The 21,354-nt window shown below is 44.7% G+C and overlaps 1 long non-coding RNA gene across 1 annotated transcript in view; it reads right to left on the reverse strand.

Annotated features, from left to right (window-relative positions):
• LOC309615178 overlaps nt 1-20,983 on the reverse strand; it is a 43,342-nt gene extending 22,359 nt beyond the window's left edge. Inside the window, exon 1 of the long non-coding RNA XR_014236593.1 lies at nt 13,509-20,983. This is a non-coding gene — a long non-coding RNA (uncharacterized lncRNA). The remainder of the gene's footprint in view (nt 1-13,508) is intronic.
• Nucleotides 20,984-21,354: the final 371 nt, after the last annotated feature.

The raw sequence follows: 21,354 nt of genomic DNA on the forward strand, positions 1-21,354 counted from the left end.
GAGAAACCTGTTTGCAGTTGACAGGAAGAAGTGCTGACAGTTTAAAAGGAACTGTGAGGGCATTCATTTTTTAGGCCTAATTTATAATTTTAGGCTTAATTTATAATTAAAATGTTGATGTAAAATATTTAGAAATGACTAAATAGGCCATATTTAAATATAGCCTCTGAACCCATGCTCTTGGATGTTTCCAACCTCAGGGATGTATAAAATGTACCAGCCTTCACTGGTAGCATGAAAATAGAGCATACCTCGAGTTACTCATTCACTGTTGGTTGAACAAGGAGATACGAACCTTGTGGTATCCTCTCTGGCCACAGTTTAACCCCTGAGATCCATTTTACTCTTTTAAATCAAAAAATGTGACAGTGTCTATTTTCTTGAAAAAATTCCTACAAGTGGAATTTCTGAGTTAAAGATACACACACTGGCTGTCATTGGTTACAAGGCTGTGTGTCCAGAACGTTTGCCTGGGGAAGTGGTGGAGGAGCCATTTGGAAGCTCTTGGTAGCACCATGAGGAGTTTTTAAAAGTACATTGAAGTGCTTTTGTTCAGGTGTAAAGCCCTTTGAGGGGGGGGTGGTGTGCAGTGTGCTAGTGTGTGGCTTCCAGCCATGAAAAGCTGGATGTTAACTCATGATTGTTTTAAGTACCAACGTTTGTAGACTGTTTGTGAATTAGGATGGATTCAAGACTATCCCTCACAAGAATACCACTTAGTTGCATTTCAGCATGCGCTCTCCAGAGGGAAAGAAAGAACCCAATTAAAGCCACCAAGTCAGGCATCATATGTATGGCCCTAGGTATGCCTGTCTGTGTGTCAGACATGCAAATGTCAAATGGCCTGTGTCTTGTAGCAGGAAGAAAATATTTTAGAGTCAGTGATGTAGAGGAAATAGCACAGGCTTCTTTCTCAGCCTGTAGGTAAACCTGGGTTCAAATCCATCACTGCCATTTAGAATCTAAGTGACTTTGAATAGTAAACTCAAGTCACATCCCTGAATCGCACAGTCCTCCTCTCTGAAATGAGGGTAACCACCTGCTTTATTGGGTGATGAGCATTTAGCTCTGTTCCTGTACTTGGTAGAAATTAAATCACAAAAATGTGTTTCTTGTTAGCTGTCCACAAGGTAGCACTCCCTGGAAAAGGCAGTTGTGCAAATGCGCTGCTGGACCGGGGCGTCCAGTCTGGATACGTGTGAGTGTTCCAAATATTTGAAGATTGTGATATTTTGAAGGAATAGCAGTGGGAAATACCTTAGCTGTTAAATGCTTTGGAACTTTTCTTCAAAGTTATCTTGTTTTTTATTAGTCTTGTTGAGGGTCATTTTTAGTTCTTCATGATAAACAATTCAACCAATACATACAGATATAAAATAAGTAAAATCCCTTATTTTTTCATTTATACCGTGCAAGTGGTTTTCCTTTTGTTTTGGTTTTGTTGACTGGTGGGTTGATTAGTTTGTGTTTTGATATTTCAAATTCAAAATGCCACTATTTTTTAACGATCGTTTGCATTGTCTACAGCTAGAAATTCCTATGACCAGTGGTCAACCTATTGACAAAGACTGCTCCTGAACTAAACTGGGTCACTGTGATTTAAAACACCTTGCAAGCTCCAACTACAAAGCTCACCAACTCTATATAAAACCAGATTTTAATTGGCTTCTGTTAGGCTCTAATAAGAGAGCCTGCCACTTTAACAAAATGCCACAGACTGCTGGTATATGCAAAAGCTCCCAGTGTGAGGGAGGCGTGCAGCTTGATGTCACAGCTCAACTTTCAATGCCATTTCCATAAAGAATGTCAACATGACCATAGAAAGTGAAGTTTACTAGTATTTTTTGGTTTGGTTCTTGAAAGTCTAACTACAAGCCTAAGGGAATAAATCTACTTGTTGTGGGCTGTTGTGACTACCATCAGATTCCTGGGAGGAGACAGATTAAAAGGAAAAATGCATTTCGAAGAAAATACTTCTAATGCATCAAGACAACGAAGTGACCTTTAAGTCCAAATATAGAGGCTTGGCTCTCTCATATTCTAAGCTGGTTCTTTATTAAAATGATTATAATAAAATAAGGAAAAAGTCCAGTGTCGAACATTTCCACTTAAAAGGTTGAAACTAGTTGGTGCCCAATTAACCTGTGTCCAGAGCTGATTTTTAGCCGTACCAACCTGTATGGCCCTTCCAGTTACCATATTAAAATACTTCTGTCTATTTAGGAATAACCAGTGGCCTGCCTACCCTAAGTGATGCCTACTGCTTCAGCCATCCTGTCCCTCAGCCCCCCACCAGCCTCCTCATGATGCAGCAGTTAGAGGGGCGACACCTGGCAGAGGAGGGGCTTGTTGGACCACATACCAGCACTGGTCCAGGATCTGGTCTGCTTAGCCCATGCCCTGCTAGTTGTTAAATACCATATTTTGAATGTTCATCCCTGTCTATTTCAAGGATGGCTGAATGGCACAGCAGTGGATAATCCAAAAACCTACATTTGGCAAATTTTTTCTTAGTACTGAGTATAGGAATGTGATGTATGATTAAAATGGTCAAATGCCAAACTGCTGGGAACACCAAACCTCAGGCAGAACATCACATGGTTGCTTAGCTCTCTGAACTCTTCTGTACTGTCGTACCTTCTCTCTTTTTCATATACACAATTTTTTTTTCCACTGCAGCCTGAGAGGACATTGCCCGTTTTGTTTTGTCCTTTTATCATTAGATCTTGACGTGGGTACCTTAAGTCATGTAGTGTCAGTGTCAACAGAATACTGCCAATGACAAGATCGCTGTCAAACCTGATCTCCCCAAGCTACTGTTTTAACACTGAGATCCATTTACTTTTCTTTTAGGGAAAGGTAAAATGTAATTCTGCCCTGTGGTTTACTGCTTCTACCAGACCTTTTGTTAGTCTCCCAAAGATGTAGCTACCTGTTCTTTTAAAGTCTGATCATTTGGGGGGCAGTGATAGTTTCTTGTCATTTGGAATGAAGCAGTGTGGTGTGAGAATTTAGAACATGGGCTCTGAACTCACCTGTGTTTGAGTTTCAGCCCTGCCCCTTACCTATGTGACCCTAGGTAAGTCATTCAATGTAGCCATAAAATAAGGATGATAAAAAGTTAATTACCTCTTAAATGTGATAAAAGTATTATTAAGTGCTTGGAGCAGAGTATTCAATAAATGTAAGCCAAACACAATAAGCAACCTAATTATCTGACCCCATATAAGGTATTTGAATGTTTGGTGTTTGAATTGTTGGAGAGTGCCAGGTAACATTGGGAAAGTCACTTGATCCTTCTGAGTTTTAGTAAAATGAACATAATACCTACCTCCCAGTGTTGTTTTGAGGCTTAAATGAGATAATGTGAAAGAACCTATAGGACAGTTTACTCAACAAATAATTACTGAGTGCCTTTATGGGGTACAGCAATGAAGCAAATATACAATTTTGTTGTTCATGGAGTTTACACAGAGCAGGACTAAATAAATACTGATTTTCAATCAGAGAAGGCAAAGAAATGCCACATGTATACTTGTATATACATACAAGTTATAAAATCACATATGGTTCTCTTTCCTGAAGAGAGCAGGTTTTATCCTCCACAAAATTACTGAAGCTTTCTAGTCACCAGCTGCTGCAAACATTATGTCACTAGTACCAAAACAAGGGGCAGGAGTTGGTGACTGAGGGATTTATAGATGCCTGAGCATGAATTTAAGGCTGCCTTTCTGGAGCATGGACCTGAGTTGTGCCAGAATTGATCAGGTCTGCAAGTGGTTACCCATTCTCCTGTGGGAACGAATGTGAAATGAAATCTGGACTGGATCACTATCTATAGTGATCTGGAGCCCTGGGGGGTAAACCAGGGCTCCAGGGCATAGGTGGTATTTTTAAATCTCTCTTAGTTGAAGGTCATGCCTGGAAAAGGGGTATGGGAAGTGAACAGATGGTTTTATACATAGTGTCAAATAAGTTTGTTTTTCTGGACCATGGCTTATAGTCTCCAATCTTTCAAGGTTCTGAAGGGGCCCCTGGGAAACCGATGTCAAAACAGGATTGGAATTTTTAACAGATTAGGGGGAGAGCCTATGAAGGATAAAAGGGGGAGAGCGGGAATAGCCTGTAAAAGCCTTTGGACCATGGTGCAGTTCTCAAACCTGTGAAGGGAGAAAGGCGAGAAGAAGGGAAGAATGGGGTAGCAAAACCCTCAGATTGCAGTGCAGTTCTGAGAAAGCTTCTGCCAGACCGATGGGGTGCCCTCAGAAGTTGCCCAGGAGAGAAATCCCGTGTGGGGCAGGGATGGGCCAGCACTCTCCCCTCGCTCAGCTGTCAGTGGCTGGGGGCAGCCTGGGGAGGGGGTGGAGAGCATAGCCTAGCATGAAGACAGTAGTGGGTCCAAACAGGCAACCGCTGGGGCTGTCGGTCAACTAGACTTCCCACAGCTGGTTGTCTTGAAGGAGATTTTAGCAGCACACTTTCAGGGGTGCTGCAGACCCTAAATTGCATACCTTTTTTGGGGAACTGTGGCATATGAAGATAGGCCCTTAAGAACCCTATAGGTGAAAGGACCCATATCTAGATCACTGTTAAGTTTTGATCATCTATGTATCAGGCACTGGGGCTGCAACCCGCTGCACGAGAGAAGGGTCCCTGCCTTCAGGCAGCTTGTAGTCTGCTGGGCGGACAGGTAGCCGGGTCCCATGAGAGTATCACAAGTGTTTGCACCTGCACATGGGGTGGTCATCAGGTCCCTCTCTGGAGGCCAGGTGACCTGGGCTTTGCAGGCTGAGGAAATAGCAAGTACAGAGGGCCTGAGGCAGGAAAGAACTTAGCCTATTCTAGGAATAGGAAGAGGGCTTATATGCTGGAGAGAAGCAAACACTCCAGAGATAGAGTGGCATGGGCTGGGGTTTAGAGGTGAGCAGGAGACAAGGCTTTGTTGGCTGTGGCGAAGCTTTGGGACTTTATTTTAAATGCAGTGGGAAGAACTGAAGATATGTTCAGAGCAGGAGAGTGACATGCTATGACGTCTTGTCAAGAGCACTCTTCCTCCATGTGGACAGTCACTTGGAAGGTGACGAGTGTGGTAGTGGAGACAGATGAGGAGAGTGTAACCCAAGCGAAAGACGTTGGAGACTTGGACCTGAGTGAGGGCAGTAGAGAAGTGGGCTGGTGTAGAAGGTATTTTAGAGGTAGAACCACCTGGGCCTGCTGTTGGCTTCTCTATGGACGAAAGAAAGGGGGGAATGAAAGAGGACTCTCAGATTCCTGGCTTAATCAGCTGAGTGGATGGTGATGCCATATACTGAGATGGTGGAGAATATCAGAGAAGGAACAGATTTGGGAGGAGTTTGCCAGGAAATTAATAACTCACCTTTGGACATGTTTGGGATGTGCGTTAGCCAAGTGGTAATGTCCAGTACATTGTACTTGAAGCATGTATGTCTTGGTGGACATATGCTCGGTGGACATATTCTGGGGACTGCAGGTATAAATTCCAGAATTGTCAACCTGTGGAAGGTATTGAAAGCTGTAGGACTGGGTGAAATCACTTAGAAAAGAGAAGAGGTAGTAGGCCCAATCCCTGAGGAACCCAACATTCAGAAGTCAGGTAGAGGACTAGGAGGCAGGAAAGGAGAGAAGAACCGGGGTTGGGGAGAGGGTCAAGCAGCACAGAGAGGGGGGGTCCTTCAGGGAGGGAACACTCGCTGTCCAGTGCCTCAGAGACCAGGGCCAGCAGGATGGAACGAGAAACGTCCTGGCAACAGCAGGGCACACTGGTGATCTTACCACGATCATTTTCAAGTGCGTCGTGAGGACAGAAGCCAGATTAATGGGAGATGAGATAGTAGAAACAGCCTGTTTAGACCTCCCGATTCAAGAGTTTTGTTGTGAGAGGGGACAGAGAGGAGGAGGACGTGGGGCCCGGGGGGTCTTAAATTCTCATTTAGGTAGAAGTTGTAAAAAAGAACACTGCAACTCATAGTCTTCACCCCACTTCGCTGGGATTAGATTCTCAAACAAAAAGAGAACGCAAGCTGCCGCCAGCTACTACTGGGTGGACGGCGCCCGGGTCAGCAGGACTGCCGCTGCTCAGGGCCGTCAGGGTGGCCGGGCCCTGAGGGACTGGGAGGCGGGTCCCCGTCAGCAGGAAGCCAGTGTCCAAGAGCCCTTGGACGTTGGGTCTGAGTGGTGTCCTTCAGGCGTCTGACCAGCTCTGAGGTGGTGAATCCGAGGCTCCTCTAGGAATGCTGACTGGTAAGTAAGGCTGCCTCCGGGGACTCGAATAAAGGAACTGTAACAGGAGGGGCAAGAAGCCTTCTCCCACCTCAGCAAATGCGAGCAGCAGCTACAGGCAGGACAGAGGTCAGCACTGGGGACTTAGGAACGTTAAGACCGACGCTGAACAAGTAATGAGGTCTGGCTCTGAGATCAGCTGCGCCGTGAGCCGCCATCGAGGGCTTCCGGGCCGTGGGGCAGAAGGCACCACCGCGTGTCAGCAACGCGGCCAGTCACGAGCCCAAGCCAGCTCTTGTCATTTCTTTTGTAAGGGTTTCCGAAACTCTTGATTGCCTTTGGCAGACAGATGACCTGGGGAACAACTGTCATGCCAGAAAGATGGACTACTGGCGAGGGCCAGAACTCACCCTGTGAAGGTCAGGGAAGATGTGCTTGTCAGAGATGCGGTAACTTCACCAAGAAGACTTAAGCTGGAATTTGAGAGGGTGGGAAAATCACTCAGGTGAAACTATAGCCCTTGGCTATTTGTTCATCAGAAAACATGTGTGACATAGTGAGCAACTGAAGAATCCCTTAATTTGCATGGAAAAAAAAGGGAAAATCTGATTTCAAGTTAGGAGATTGTGAGTATTAAGCAAAGGGAACTTGAGATGTTAACGCCTGGAAGAAATCAGTATTTCCCAGATACCCCCTGAAACCGAGGGCTCAGACGGGAATATGGAAGCCCTGAAATAAGGGGTGGCAGAGGGGCAGTAAATGTCCAGAAATGATAAAAGTACACAGAAAGCCGGAACCCTGCATGAAGAAGCGTGATGGAGAGTATTTGGGTGGAGATGAAAGGAGAGAAGTTCTGAAGTGATCTCACCATGGGGGCTCTGTAGAACTTAGGGACTGCAGGCCATTACCAGCGTCTGTAGGCCATTACCAGCGTCTGTAGGCCATGGCTTCCTAATCCCGAATCCAACGAGGGGCAAGATGTGGTAAAAATAATGTATTTCAGCTCTTTGAACCCTTACTAGAATGTTCACTCTGCTAAAAGAGTGCATTTGTTAGATTTTTGACATGTCAGTTTCGTCTTTGAGAAGATGAAGGAAAAATGAGGGTCAACCATCTAGATATACTTCTCACCAAGAAGGAAAAATGCTTCATTGCCAAGATCACAGTGATGTGTAGAAAGGTATTGAGACCAAAGTGGAAAAGTGTGAAAACTCAAACAAAAAAGCACAAGCTGTGCCCAGCTTCTAGCCGGGGAGGGCCTGGATAAGCAGAGATCTCGCTCCGAGACAGGGCAGAGTCCAGCTCTGCGGTCTAGAAGGCTCGCCTTTCATGAGGTGTAGATTACAGAGTTTAGAAAACTATAGGTAGGATTTCATGGCCAGAAACGAAAAGGGGCTATGGTGCAAAAGAGATGGAGTCCTAAAGAAGGCCGTTCCGTCACACGAGCACATGATTGACCTGAGGAGGAAGTGGCTCAGGTGCCCCGAAGACCCTGAGCATGGTGGAGCTCTCCAGTGGACGGTGGGAACCGGCAGGAAGGCCTACACCAGTGAGGCTGAGGCTTTCCAGCCAGGGCTAGTCAATACTTAGAAATTGTGTGCAAAGGTTAAGGGAGGAGGACAGTGAGAAGAAATAGCAGAACCTGTGTTGGGGAGGGATTGGTAAAGACAGACCCCAGAAATGATGGGCACCACCCAGATAACATGGCTTGGTCAGTGTGTTTCTCTGGTCCAGAATCAGGCTTTTTTCCTGTTGGGTCTGCGGGTCAAGGGGCAGACCTGAACTCTAAGCCAGCCCTGGTCGGTCAGGTTCACACCTGACACTGAAAAGCTCTACTTCGAATACACTAAACTATGCTCAAGATGTGTAGTTCATGTGTGTTACGAGGCCACGTGCCACTGTCTAAGTCTGTGAGATGGCAACATCAGAATTGCTTGGCCCTTGTGTTACCAGTGCAGATTCCTGGTCGCCCTTACCTTCCTTCTCTCCCCAACCAATTCAGAACACCTAAGCGTGGAGGGGGCTCTGGGAATCTGCATTTCAAACATGGTCCTCAGGAGATTACATCCAGAGAGAATTTCAGAACCACTGGGCTGAGTCAAGTCTGCCAGCACCTTGTTGCCCAGGGCCCTCGTGAGTGTGTGGGCTTACAGCCTGAAAATGCCTTTTTATCTGCCAAAGCCTGGCTGCAACCTAACTTATGGGACCCACAGATTACCTATAGAATAAGACCTTTAAAAAAAAGTTATACTTTCTAATGGTTAGATTTGCAGTGATTCTTGCAATCCTGCACATTAGAAAAATACAGATACCCAGGCCACACCTCAGACCAGTTAAGTCAGGATATCTGGAGTGGGGCCCCAGGCACGGTATTTTTGTGTTTTGTGGGGTTTTTCTTCTGTTTTATTTTGTTTTAAGCTTTCTAAGCAGTTCTGATGTGCAGCCAGGGTGGAGAACCACTGCTGTTTAGATGTTAGAAAAATGTAACACTTTTTTAAAGGCTCTATTCTACATGATACCTGTTTCTTTTCAAATCAACAAATAACTCCTTTCCATTTCTTCTCCATCAAAAATAGTGCTCTCAGAATTAGAAAGGATGAAACAAACATGGTTAAAAGAGAACACTCCATATAAGTGGCTGTACAAAATATATTTGTCTCTAGGTCCTAAAAACTTGCTTTCAGGGCACTGAAAAGATTTGCAGGTATAACTGAGTAGCCATAAGCTCTCACAGCTCATGAGAAATGAGTGACCCAAAGACAGGACTCAAGAACACAGCAACCCGGTTGTCCAAAAGGTGACTCATAGACAATACAAGCCAATGAGTTTGAATCTGTTTTCCTTGAAGAAAATGTAGAATGCTTAATTAAAAAGACAATTTATGAAACTTTATTAAAAAAGGAATCAGTAAGAAAGGGTAGACCATTCCTATTTGGGTACATTAGGGGGGTGTGCTGGTGATGGAAGTTATCCCTACATCTGACAAGATTACTCAGAATATCCTCACTCTATGGTGGTGGAATGAAGACTGAGTTATTATGCAGCTTGTGTGAATTTACAGCTGCTTGAACAACCATATCCCAAGGGGTCTTCTTTCTACTTCTAAGATTCTTTGAAAGCTACAGTTGTTAAATTGTTTATTATGGAAATGAATTTTAATTTAAAGAATATTGTCCAAAGTGATGTTATACCCTAACCCTGGAATACTGTATGTATATACATATACACATATATACACACACATATCTGGGGGGGGGCTTAGCCCAACGCAGATTCTTCCACATTGCTCCTTTCCAAAACCTCTCCCTCTCCCTGTAACACTGTAAAATAATATATAACAGACTTGGCTTTGGCTTCTTGGTCTCTTAGTCCAACCTCAGCTGTTGTTTTTCATCTTTAACTTTGGTGACTCACTTGTGCTCAGTTCTTATCCAGATATTGCGGAGAACCATTTTAGCACAGCCGAGCTGATTTCTGTTCCCCTATAGGTGTCCAGGGCCCAGCCTGCTGTCATGCGTGTGCGTCCACATTCTCTGTCTCTGCACAGGCTCCAGGCTCACCAACTCGTAATTGAGCAGACAGGCTCTAAGAGCATTCTGCAGACGTAGCTGAGGACTATATTTTGGATATGCTTGCTTTCCCAAACAATCTCCTGTGAAAAACCCCATTTTTGTCCCTACTTAGTAGCCTAATTTCCCAATCACATGAATTTGCTGGAATATTTTTGGAGAAAATTAGATTTATTGAAGAGCTGCTGGGTCCTTCAAAAATGTCTTTACCCCCAGATGTAGACAAAGTTAAATGAATTCTCTGAATATAAATCATCAGAGTAAGAAGGTAAAACTGAGTCAAGGAGGTGCATTTGTTAGACTATTGGTTCAGCTGCCTCTAACAGAGACCTACAGTATCAATGGCTTAAACAATATCGAGGTTTATTGCTCTCTTACTAATAGGCTGAAAGTTGGCCATCTAGGACTTATACAGTGGCTCCATGATGTCAGAGACCAAAGCTCCCCTTGTCTTACTGCTTCATCATTCCTGGGGGATGGCCCTCATCTGCATGGTCCAGATGGCCACATCCTCGGCCCAGGCAGGAGAGAGAGGCAGAGCATGCTGTCTCCCCAGAAGATGCTCCCAGCACTTAACCAACCACAGGAGAAGCTGGTAAATGTTGTCTTTATTTTGGGCAACCAGTAAAAGCAGATTCTATTAAGAGGGAGGAAGGGAACAGACTTTGGGGAACAACAAGTAGTCTCTCCAGCATATTCCTGGAAAATAGAACATTTCAGAGGGGGACTGTGCGGGCCAGGGAGGGAGGAATCATTACCTCATCCGAAGAACGACATCTGGCTTAAAGTATCTAAGTCACCATCAAAAAGGCTGTGCTCCCCCTGGTTTTCCTTTCGAGGGGGAACACTGTCACAGGAGCTCTTCCTCCTGGGACTCTGGGCTCAGTGTGTGAGGTGGCCTTGCAGTTACGGACCCGCCCCCAATCAGAGCCGGCCCACAGCACCCTTAGGACGTCGTGAGGACGGCAAGCAAGATTCTGGGCTGGGAGAATGGTCAGGAACTGGCAGGAGGAGATTCTTCCAGCAGCAAAGCTAATTAAAAGGAAAAGCCTGTTTTCCAAGGGCGCCTCTTCAATATGCGAGCATTCTGCCTTCCCATCATTACCTGCCTCCCTTGTCACCAAAGTGCAATCCATTCCTGGTCACTTCCACCTTTAGTCTTTGTGCATCCTTTCCTCAGCGCTCCTTCCTTTATTCCTCCTGCTGCTTAAACCATTTTCTCAAGCCTTTGAACAAACCCACATACACTCTCCTTCCCCCACATTCTTTTTTAAACAAAGAGAATTCTGCTTTCTGTTACAAAAAAAAAAAACAAACCCAAAGCCAGAGACAATTCTGTCCTTTCAGTCCACATGGTGAATCTTTCTACCTTTGTGGAACTTAGCTAGAGTGGCAGGTCTACGCCAAGAAGCAGCACCCTGTCGCAGTCACGACGGGCAGAGCAGAGTTTCTCCCCTTAATAATGCTATGTCTAACTGAATGCCCATTGCAGTTTTGATACCAGCAACGTGTGTTACTAGACAACAGCTCCTAGTCCTTTCCAGGCCGTTAGCATGACCGTGACCGGATTCCACCCACCCCAGGACAGCCCTGGTGTGACGTGAAGTGCTGTATGGCTTACAGAACATTTCACACACGTGGTCTCATTTCAGCCTCACACTCACCCTGGCAGTAAATAAATAGCAATAACATAACCCCCATTCTGGTGATGAAAAACACCGAGGCTGGGAACAGTTAAGTGACTGAGAATGAACTAAAACTGGGTCCAGTCTGTCTGTGTTGCTAATGTAAGATGTTGCAGAACTGTCTATGGTTAAAAGAGAAGGAATATTTATTTTTAACAATGTTCTTTTCTTCTTGCCACAGTTCAAGATTGTCCTAAAATTTGATTTGATAGAAGTATTTTCCATAGTCCTCTAAGTCAGGCATTGAAATGCTTTTCTGCCTCTGGGTCTTGTTTTGCTTTGAGGTGAGGATGGCAAACACAGATCTCTCTTATATAATCTCTAGGTCTTATATTTTAGTTCTCTACCTGAAAATTTGTAATGCTACTTTGATTCTACCACAGTAAAGGAAAGCAATCTCTTATTTCTGCTGTTAAAACTTAGATATCTAAGATTAAAGGAACTGTATATAAGTATTGCTTATCCAGAAGCCTTCTGAATATTTCCTTTCTAATGGAAATGCTGGATGTTTTTAAGCAACATTATCTCTTACAAAACAATTTGAAAAGGAAAAAAAAAATCACACAAGGATAACAGACTGTTTTTTATAAGAAGAAGCTAGTTTTCACAAAAAGTATTGTTATCAGTTTATAAGGCTGCTAGAAAATGGATTTTGTATTGCAAATAGCTAAGAGCATAGTCATTGTTTTAAAGATGCTTTAGGATGGGAATAAATGTTCAGTATTTTTTTAACATGTATTGGCATGTATCTGGATGAGATTTTTTAAAGAAAAATCACAAGTTTTATAAAATCTAAGAAACTTTAAAACTGTGTCATTTATAATGTAAAATTAATGCAGTTGAAATTCAGTGGTTGACTCATAGCTCCCACATTCATCTTCAGTTCTCTTTAGCTCATATGGTTTTCTTTAAAAATTAGTGATATCAGCTAAATGGGACTCTTTCCCACTCCTACCCACAGAGAAAAGTGCTTTTGTGAACATGTCAGCTGTTTTCCATCATTACATGCCATCGTGGAGTGCAACAGAAGCAAGCTGGCTGTTCGTACTGATCACCAATAATAGTACAAGTTCAGGAGCAAAATCCAAATAAGATAACCTTAAAATCTCCATTTGTTTATTTTATGCACATAAGCCACATTTTTGGTACCAAGGAATTTTATATCTAGACTGGATCTTTCAAGTCTTCCAATCTAGCCTCTTTATTTTGGATCTGGGGACACTAAGGCACAGAGAGGCTCAGCAACTTGCCCAAAGTCACACAGCTCACAGCTGAGCCTAGAACCCAGGTCTGTGTGACTGCAAAGCCTTTGCTCCTGCTACAGTGCTTCACAGAGAGGAGATTATTTACCCCAGTCATTTGGCCCGTGCCCTGCAGCACCCTCCACTGGTGCCATGCTAATTAGGAGGCAGTTTCACAAATGTTCTGTAAAATGTGAAGATGTGAAGCCAGCTACCATATCTCTCCAGAAATCTTCTCAACTCTGCTTCTTGCAATCACTTTAGGTTTCTCCAGACTAAGCAGTTCTATCACACCTTCCTGTGATTTGCTTTCTAGTTACCATCTTCTGGACATATTCCTTTGACACATTCCAGTTTTATTAAGATGGGACCCACCCAAAATGGGACTCCTCCAACTTGTTCCCCATCCGTATGTTTCCAGTGTCCATGAATCCCACTGCCGTCCTTTGTGTGTCCCAGCCCTAAAAATGCAGTCGCTTTGCCTCTCCTTCTCTCCCAAGCCCCAGCATCCAAGCAATTTCTCCCACAGCTCACCCTCTTCCTACTTCTACTACTCAAATTTTTTTCCTTGACCGTGGAAATAGTCCCTTAACTGGTTTTCTTGCCTCAAGTCTCTCCAGAAATGCTATCTTTTTTTTTTTTTAATTTTATTTATTTATTTATTTATTTATTTATTTATTTATGGCTGTGTTGGGTCTTCGTTTCTGTGCGAGGGCTTTCTCTAGTTGTGGCAAGCGGGGGCCACTCTTCATCGCGGTGCGCGGGCCTCTCACTATCGCGGCCTCTCTTGTTGCGGAGCACAGGCTCCAGACGCGCAGGCTCAGTAATTGTGGCTCATGGGCCTAGTTGCTCCGCGGCATGTGAGATCTTCCCAGACCAGGGCTCGAACCCGTGTCCCCTGCGTTGGCAGGCAGATTCTCAACCACTGCGCCACCTGGGAAGACCAGAAATGCTTTCTTAAACTTCGATTGCTATGCAAGGTCTAATTGCTGTTGGTTTGTCTCCCCCAGGACACAGAAGCCCCCAGTCCTGGATTCTGGTTCTGCCAGCTCTGTGGCTTTAGGTACATGACTTATATCTTCGGCCTCCGTTTCTCCACTTATAAAATGAAGATGTTGAACAAGACAGTCTCTAAAGAGATGCCTCCATTTCTAATCTGCTGTGTGTCTCCCCACTCCAATCTGCTGAACAGACTGCTTCCAAAGAAATCTTCCTAAAATACTGATCTTCTTTTTTTTTTTTTCTGCAGAATCCTTCAGTTGCCCCCTCCTTTCACATACATCCCAATCTCCTTAGCCTGGCACTGAGGAAACACTGCAGATTGGTGTCCAACTCTCCTCCCTTAGCGCTCCGTGCTCTTCACGGGCCCACACTCAAGCTAAATTCAGCTACTCCCTTTTCATCGTACTTGTGCCAAGCTCCCACCTCTTTGCTCCTGCAGCACCAAATGCTTGCTTTCTACCTGGCGCTGTGGGTGGAACACGTGCCTTGTCTTTGTAAGCGCCTCGCAAATGGGCCACCCCTTCCTCGTCCTCGTCTCCCACACAACACCTCATGCTTAGTAGGCACTCAATAAGTAGTTGTTGACTAAATTTGTTCAGCCCAGAATTGCACTAACATTTTTTGGCCATCACATTGTATTCTTGACTCATATTGGGCTTCCAGTCAAATAAAATCTTTAAGCCTTTTTAAAAATATAATTTTTTTTTTTTAACTTTTGGGTTTATTTATTTATTTATTTATTTTATTTATGGCTATGTTGGGTCTTCATTTCTGTGTGAGGACTTTCTCTAGTTGCGGCAAGTGGGAGCCACTCTTCATCGCGGTGCACAGGCCTCTCATTATCGCGGCCTCTCTTGTTGCGGAGCACAGGCTCCAGACGCGCAGGCTCAGTAATTGTGGCTCACAGGCCTCGTCGCTCCGCGGCGTGTGGGATCTTCCCAGACCAGGGCTCGAACCCGTGTCCCCTGCATTGGCAGGCAGATTCTCAACCACTGCGCCACCAGGGAAGCCCTAAAAATGTAATCTTTAGTTTTCTTCCATTCTTTCCTTTTACCTGCTTTCGAACTGATATTCAGAAACTTCACCTGTTAGAGTTTAATTTTCATCCCTCGTTCTTGTCTGTACAGATCTTTCTGATTCTTGATTCTCTTATCTAGTTTACTGGTGTCCCATTGTGTTGCCCACAGATGTGATGGGTATGCTGACTCTTTCACTGCAGTTGTTGATACAAATGTTGAACAGGAGAAAGACCAGTAGCTTGCCAGCTTGGCATCTCACTCTCTAGCTTGACAGTGGCATTTAAAAAAAAAAAAAAATTATTTATTTATTTATTTTCCTTACTTTTGGGCTGCATTTGGTCTTAGTTGTGGCACACGGGATCTTTGTTGCGGCATGCGGGATCTTTCGTTACAGCGTGAGGTCTCTTCGTTGTGGGGCTCGGGCTCCTCTCTAGTTGTGGCATGCGGGTTTTCTCTCTCTAGTTGTGATGTGCAGCCTCCAGGGAGCGTGGGCTCAGTAGTTGTGGCACGTGGGCTTAGTTGCCCCGTGGCATGTGGGACCTTAGTTCCCTGACCAGGGATCAAACCCACGTCCCCTGCATTGGAAGGCAGATTCTTTACCATTGGACCACCAAGGAAGTCCCTTGACAGTGACATCTTATCTTGCAGTCTTTGGATATGGTTATTTAAGCACATATGACTATATTTTGTTATAATTCATCACGTACATAGACATTGAAGTGTAATCTCTGCATTCATTTGATTCGTTTGTTGACAACCAGTCAAGTGTAAGGCAGCATACTAGGCTTTGTGTAATATAAAGTGATGATTAGGATTTGGCCCCTTGTCCTGTTTGAACTTCAGGGAGCAAATAAGACTCATGCAGAGACCAATGCAGTACAAGGTAAAGTATGAGGCCCAACACAAGAGGTAGGTCAAAAGGCTTTGGAGTCAAAGGATGGAGAGGCACATTTCTGGTTGAGTGAAGCCTTACAGAGTAGGACTGTCTTAAATGGACATGAGGCGATTAAGGTACAGGCTAAGCTGCTGTAACAAAGAGAGTCCAGAATACAGAGGCTTTACCACAGTGACAGTTCATTTCTCTCTCAGTGCTTGAGGTGGCAGGTGGTCCAACCAAGTTGCACTGTCCTCGATATGAGGCTTCCACTTGCGGGTTCAAGGTGACTGCTCCAGTCCTCACCGTTCCCAGCCAGAAAGGTGATAGAGACCAAGATGTACCACTCAGTCACTTTGAGGACATAACAGGAAGTTGCTTATATGGCTTCTATTCATATCACACTGGCCTGCACTTAGTCACGTGACCACACCCAGCCTAAAGGAAGTCGAAATGTAGTCCTTCACTGGTAGCCTCATGCCCAGCTAAAACTATTACTTTTGAAGGAGAAAATAGATATTGGGAAGACAATTAACAATCAGCTACAGGAGAAAAAGAATTCCATGTGAGAAGAAAAACTGTAAAAGAGGAAGTCAATTGATTAATTCTATCTCAGCTGTGTGGAAGTTATCAGAAGCATAGATTTGAATTTAGAAGAAAAAACTGGAACTCTTAAAGAAGGAATGGGCTGTCTTGAGAGAGTTCTCCACCTCTGAAAATGGTCAGAAGAATACAGTCAGAGGGACGATGGGTAAAAGGTCAGCCTTTAAGACTCTAGCTGTGTGATTATAGTGGCATGGAGAGGAAAGGTTCCTATAAACTGTCTGGAAACTACAGCACTAGCCCCGATGTGAGAAAATAAGGGTGGGAGCAGTGAGAATGGGCTGGAAGGAACAGATGTAAGAGAGAATAAACAGAGCTTGGCTGAAGGCTGCTGGGGAGGGGGAGGGCAGATCTGGGGAGCACATTAGCTTAGCCACCTTAGGGATTCAGAAAAGTGGGCTCCAGGAAGCCTTTGCTTTGCCGTGCCAGGCATGGGTGCTGCTGCCTCGTCCCAAGCCCGGGCAATATTGATAGAACCGAGTTCTTCCTGCATAAAACAATGAGCATCACAGTAAGCTCTGCTCCTGAGAAGGCATTTTGTTCATGAACAAGTGTTTTTTTCTCACTCTGTCCTAATTTTCATTTCTGTTTAAATTCAGGAAAAGCATTACCAAATTTTAAAATAATGTGCTTCATTTTCCCGTCTCCCAGTCCCCACCCCACTCAATTCATCAAAGGTATCTAATCTGTTTGTTTTGAAAATGCAGCTGTTCTCTGGATTTATATGTGCTCCGATAGGAAATGTTTTGTGTAATAATAAAAATCATTCTCTTTGGTGGATACCGTTGTTGCTTTGTGTTCTGTCCAAGAACGGTATTTCTTCACATCTGTTAAATACTAGCATTTTCCCCACTAAGCAGATTCCACTGGTGGCCAGTTTGTATTGCAAATCAAGGAATTTGTAACTTGTAACTCCTCCTGGTCATTCAGGACCGTGTCTAAAGGATCAGAGCCACAGATGAACGTTCTCAAGCAGCCTCTGCAGATCCCTGAGAGAAGAGAGGGAGGCATAAATGGAAAGGCCTCCAGTAAAGGTCCCCCCTCCTCCATGTGTCTAAAGCACTTCTGTTTGGATGGCGGGAGCATCCATAATGTTGGCAGAATCACAGAAGCTTCCCTGTACTGAGCATTTGCCCCTCATAATGGTCCTATGAGGCAGGTTCCCTCATATCTCCCATTTTATAGAAGCGGGAACTGAGCTCAGAGAGGTCAAGTGACTTGTGCAAGGTCACACAGGATTCACACATCACTCTGCTGGACTCCAGAGCCCAAGCTCTTAATCACTACATCGAACTCCTTAGATGGAGTAGGTACTCTGTTGCTGCATAGACTGTGTCTCTCCCTCTTGGGCATTGCGAGCCACGACAGTGATGCCACAGGGGAGAATTTACAGGAGGACAGGGCAGGGCCTGAACCTGGGTCCTGAGGGGCAGTGGACGGGACAGAGGAGACCTCAGCTGAGGGATTACACGAGTCAGGTGGGCCAGGCTCATTCCCACAGAAGTTGGGTAGCTTGGGGGTGAAGAACACAGCTTCCAGAGGCAGGTTGCCTGAGTTCATCCTAGCTGTGTGACCTTGGCCAAGGTAGTTATCCTTGTATGCTTCAGTTGCCCCATCTGTAAAGTGAACATAAGAGTAGTATCTATCTCATAGGATTGTCCTGAGGATTGAATGAGTGAATATATCTGAGACAGAGGCTGCTGGTTACCCCACAATACCCTTTTTCCTCTTTTTCCATAGTAATGGCTTCCAATGTTTAGCTGGGCATATAGCCTCCCAGTATAACAACTGTACTTTCCAGCCTCCTTTGTAGCTGTGCCTGGCCATGTAACTATGGCCAGTGAGATATAAGCAGATGCTACTTGGCTTCTACCTGGAAAGGCCAGCTAGCATGTACTCTTGGCTCCCTTTGTCTTCTTTGTCCCTTCTTCCAGCCTGCTGCCTGGAATGTGGATGTGATATCTGGCATCCTAGCTGCCATTTCAGACCTGAGGATAAGGGTAACACCGTAAGGATGGTGGAGCTGTGAGCTGGAAGAAGCCTTTGTCCCTGAAGACTTCACGAACAAATCTACTGTAGCAGCCCCTGGCTACCTACTTCCGTGCTTTTACACAAGAGAGAGAGAAACGACTATCTTATGTAAGCCTTTGTGATTTGGGGCCTTAATTACATGGTTGAACCTAATCTTAACCTATACAATGTGAAAGACAAAGTGATGTCTGGCACATAGTAAGCAATTCAATGTGCTGTATAAGTATGATTATTATTTTGTGTTAAATAATGGATAAGGTGAGGCCAAATTATAGCAGGGCTTGAGAAATCAAGGAGAGACATTTGACCTTAATGTGAAGAGAACTTTATATTTGTTACCTCTAAAAAAATGACTTGAGGAGAATTAAACTAAAATGACCCACAATCCCTAGGACCATCCCATAAAGATAAAAGATAAGACCTATGGAAAGCAGGGGAAAGAATTGTACCAGAACCCTAGGCTAAGCCTGGTTATTAAAACCGCACAAAGTTTAGCTCTGAGTTGCTGGGCTGCTTCAGCTCTGAAAAAACAGAAGCCTTCGCAGGAAGCCAAGGATAAAGTGATGAAGGGTGAGGACAGTGGAGAGGGAATCATCTGGAAGATGGTTCAAAGGAACTTACAAGGGCTTGACAAAGTATGGCTATGAGGATAAAGGAAATGCAAATGTCAGAGATGACTAAAGTTGCACATCTGAGCCATTATAGTAGTCAGGTGTCTGCTACTAAAGTGCTGTGTAACAAACGGCCCCATAATCTCAGTGCATTACAACAATAAGCATTTATTTATTGCTTATGGGTGTGCAGATTGGCTGTGATGGCTGGAACCAGATAGGTTCAGCTGAAGCTGCCAGTTGTGTTCAGGTCTATTCCAAGTGTCTCCTCATTCTGGGACCAGAGGCTAGGTAGGCAAATTCATCTTGCGGCAGATGGCAGAAGTGCTGGAGACCAAGCCAAGCCATGAAAGCATATTTAGGGACTTCCCTGGTGGTCCAGTGGTTAGGACTTCGCCTTCCAATGCAGGGGGTGTGGGTTCAATCCTTGGTTGGGGAGCTAAGATCCCACATGCCTTGCGGCTAAAAAACCAAAACATAAAACAGAAGCAATATTGTAACAAATTCAATAAAGACATTTAGAAAATGGTCCACATTAAAAAAAAAAAAATCTTCAAAAAAAAAAAAGCATATGTAAAGCCCCTGCTCACATCACCCACACTAATGTTTCTATTAGCCCAAGCAAGTCACGTGGCCAAGTCCAAAGACAATGGGGCAAGGAAGTAGGCCAGCTCTACCAGGAGGCACCACAAGGTCACGCGATGGGAGGAGGAGAGACTAGGGAATAAGAATCCAACCTGCCACAGCAACTGAAATACAAGTTATACCCCAGACGTCAGGTTTCTTAAAGCAAGGAGTACCTGGAACATGAGAGCCATCCGTCTGGTGCAAAGGGTTCTGACACTGCAGTCAGGAGATCTGGGTTCCAGATCTATCTCTGGGGCATACTCAGCCTTTCTCTTGTTGCTATTTTCTGCCATAGATGTTAGCACTAGACCATTCTTTCCCTGCACCTATCATCCTTTTCCCTTCCCCTCACACACTGTGGGTAGGATCCTGCAGTACAGTCGCTCCGGAAATGGCCTTGCAACTGACATTAGTGGATCGGCCATAAAAACAGCTCTCAAAAATTGGCCCTGCTCCTAGATACAAAGACTAGAAAGAAGTATTCCAAGATGGTCCTCCTGGGGGTCGGACTTCAGGTTATTTTAGGTCTTTCTGTATTTTCCAAACTTCCTCCAATGAGCATATATAAGTTTTATAATATCAAGGAATTTTAAAATGATTTTTTAAAACTCTTGTCATTGGCTCAACTCTATTTCATCCATCCTTTGCCAATAAATATCTAAAGTAAAAGTCTATCAGAAGCATTAGCACGGTGGACCTGCCAAGCCACGTCTTCCTTGAAGGAACAAACGCCCCAGACAACACAGGCAGTTACTGTTCTTCTAACACGAATTCATTTCCCAGGAATGGTTCGAGGTTTTGTTTTGTTTGCTTTTTTGTTTTTTTCCCCCTGAATTTGGTGTTGGGGTGGGGAGGGGCAGAGGGGCTTATAAATTTGAATATAAAAGAGCAAATCAAGTTTTCCCTCTTTTTCTTGTTGTTTTGGTTTTGGGCCTATACAGAACCAAGTCAGGCAGGAAATAGGCGCAAGAAATCCACCAGCTTTTGTCCTTTTGTCAGCTTTCCAAATGCTCCTCAGCCCCTCCCCCACTCAGATATGAAGCCCCAAAGGGGCATCTGACAGCAGACAAAACCACCAACCTGAAAAGAATACTCTTTGTGCCAGGGCTCTTTTCACCAGTCAAACCCCCATTCTCTCCAGGCACAGGAAAGCAGATTTTGAATGGAAGGAGCACAGGCTTTTTTTTTTTTTTAATATTTATTTATTTATTTGGCTGCGCCGGGTCTTAGGTGAGGCATGTGGGATCTTTTAATTGTGGCATGCGGGCTCTATTTCCTGGACCGGGGATCGAACCCTGGGCCGCCTGCATTAGGAGCATGGAGCCTTAACCACTGGACCACCAGGGAAGTCCCAGGAGCTCGGGCTTTGAGTCAGCTAATCCTGATTGGAGCTACTAAAAACAGCCCTCCCTTGACCTTGCCCCCTCCCCATCACTATCTAGTTTCTCCGATCTAGTCTCTCATTTAAAACTCTCCAGAGCACTTACCTCTTCTCCCTAACGTCCCATATGCTTTGCATCCTCACACAGTCTGGCTTCCATCCTACTCCTCCCTCCAGGGACGCTACCCCCTGGATCATCAACAATGTACTTGTCAAGTCAAAGTTCAGCCCCTTGTTTACTTTGGCCCCTTGCCTGTATGTGAAACCTTCAATTATTCATTCTTTAAACTCTTATTCCTTTGGTCTCTATGAAATCACGCTCTCCTGCTTCTTCTGGGCTCTCTCTGAGCATTTAAGTTCCTGTTTCTTCCTCTCCCGGCCTTTACATCTTGTTGTCCTGGGTGCCGCCCTCTGCCCACCCGTATTCTCACCCCCGCCCCCAGTGGTCTGATTTATTCTTAGTTTCAACCA

This window comes from Balaenoptera borealis, assembly GCF_965194805.1.
Source record: "Balaenoptera borealis genome assembly, chromosome: 17".
NCBI classification, from domain to species: Eukaryota; Metazoa; Chordata; class Mammalia; order Artiodactyla; family Balaenopteridae; genus Balaenoptera; species Balaenoptera borealis.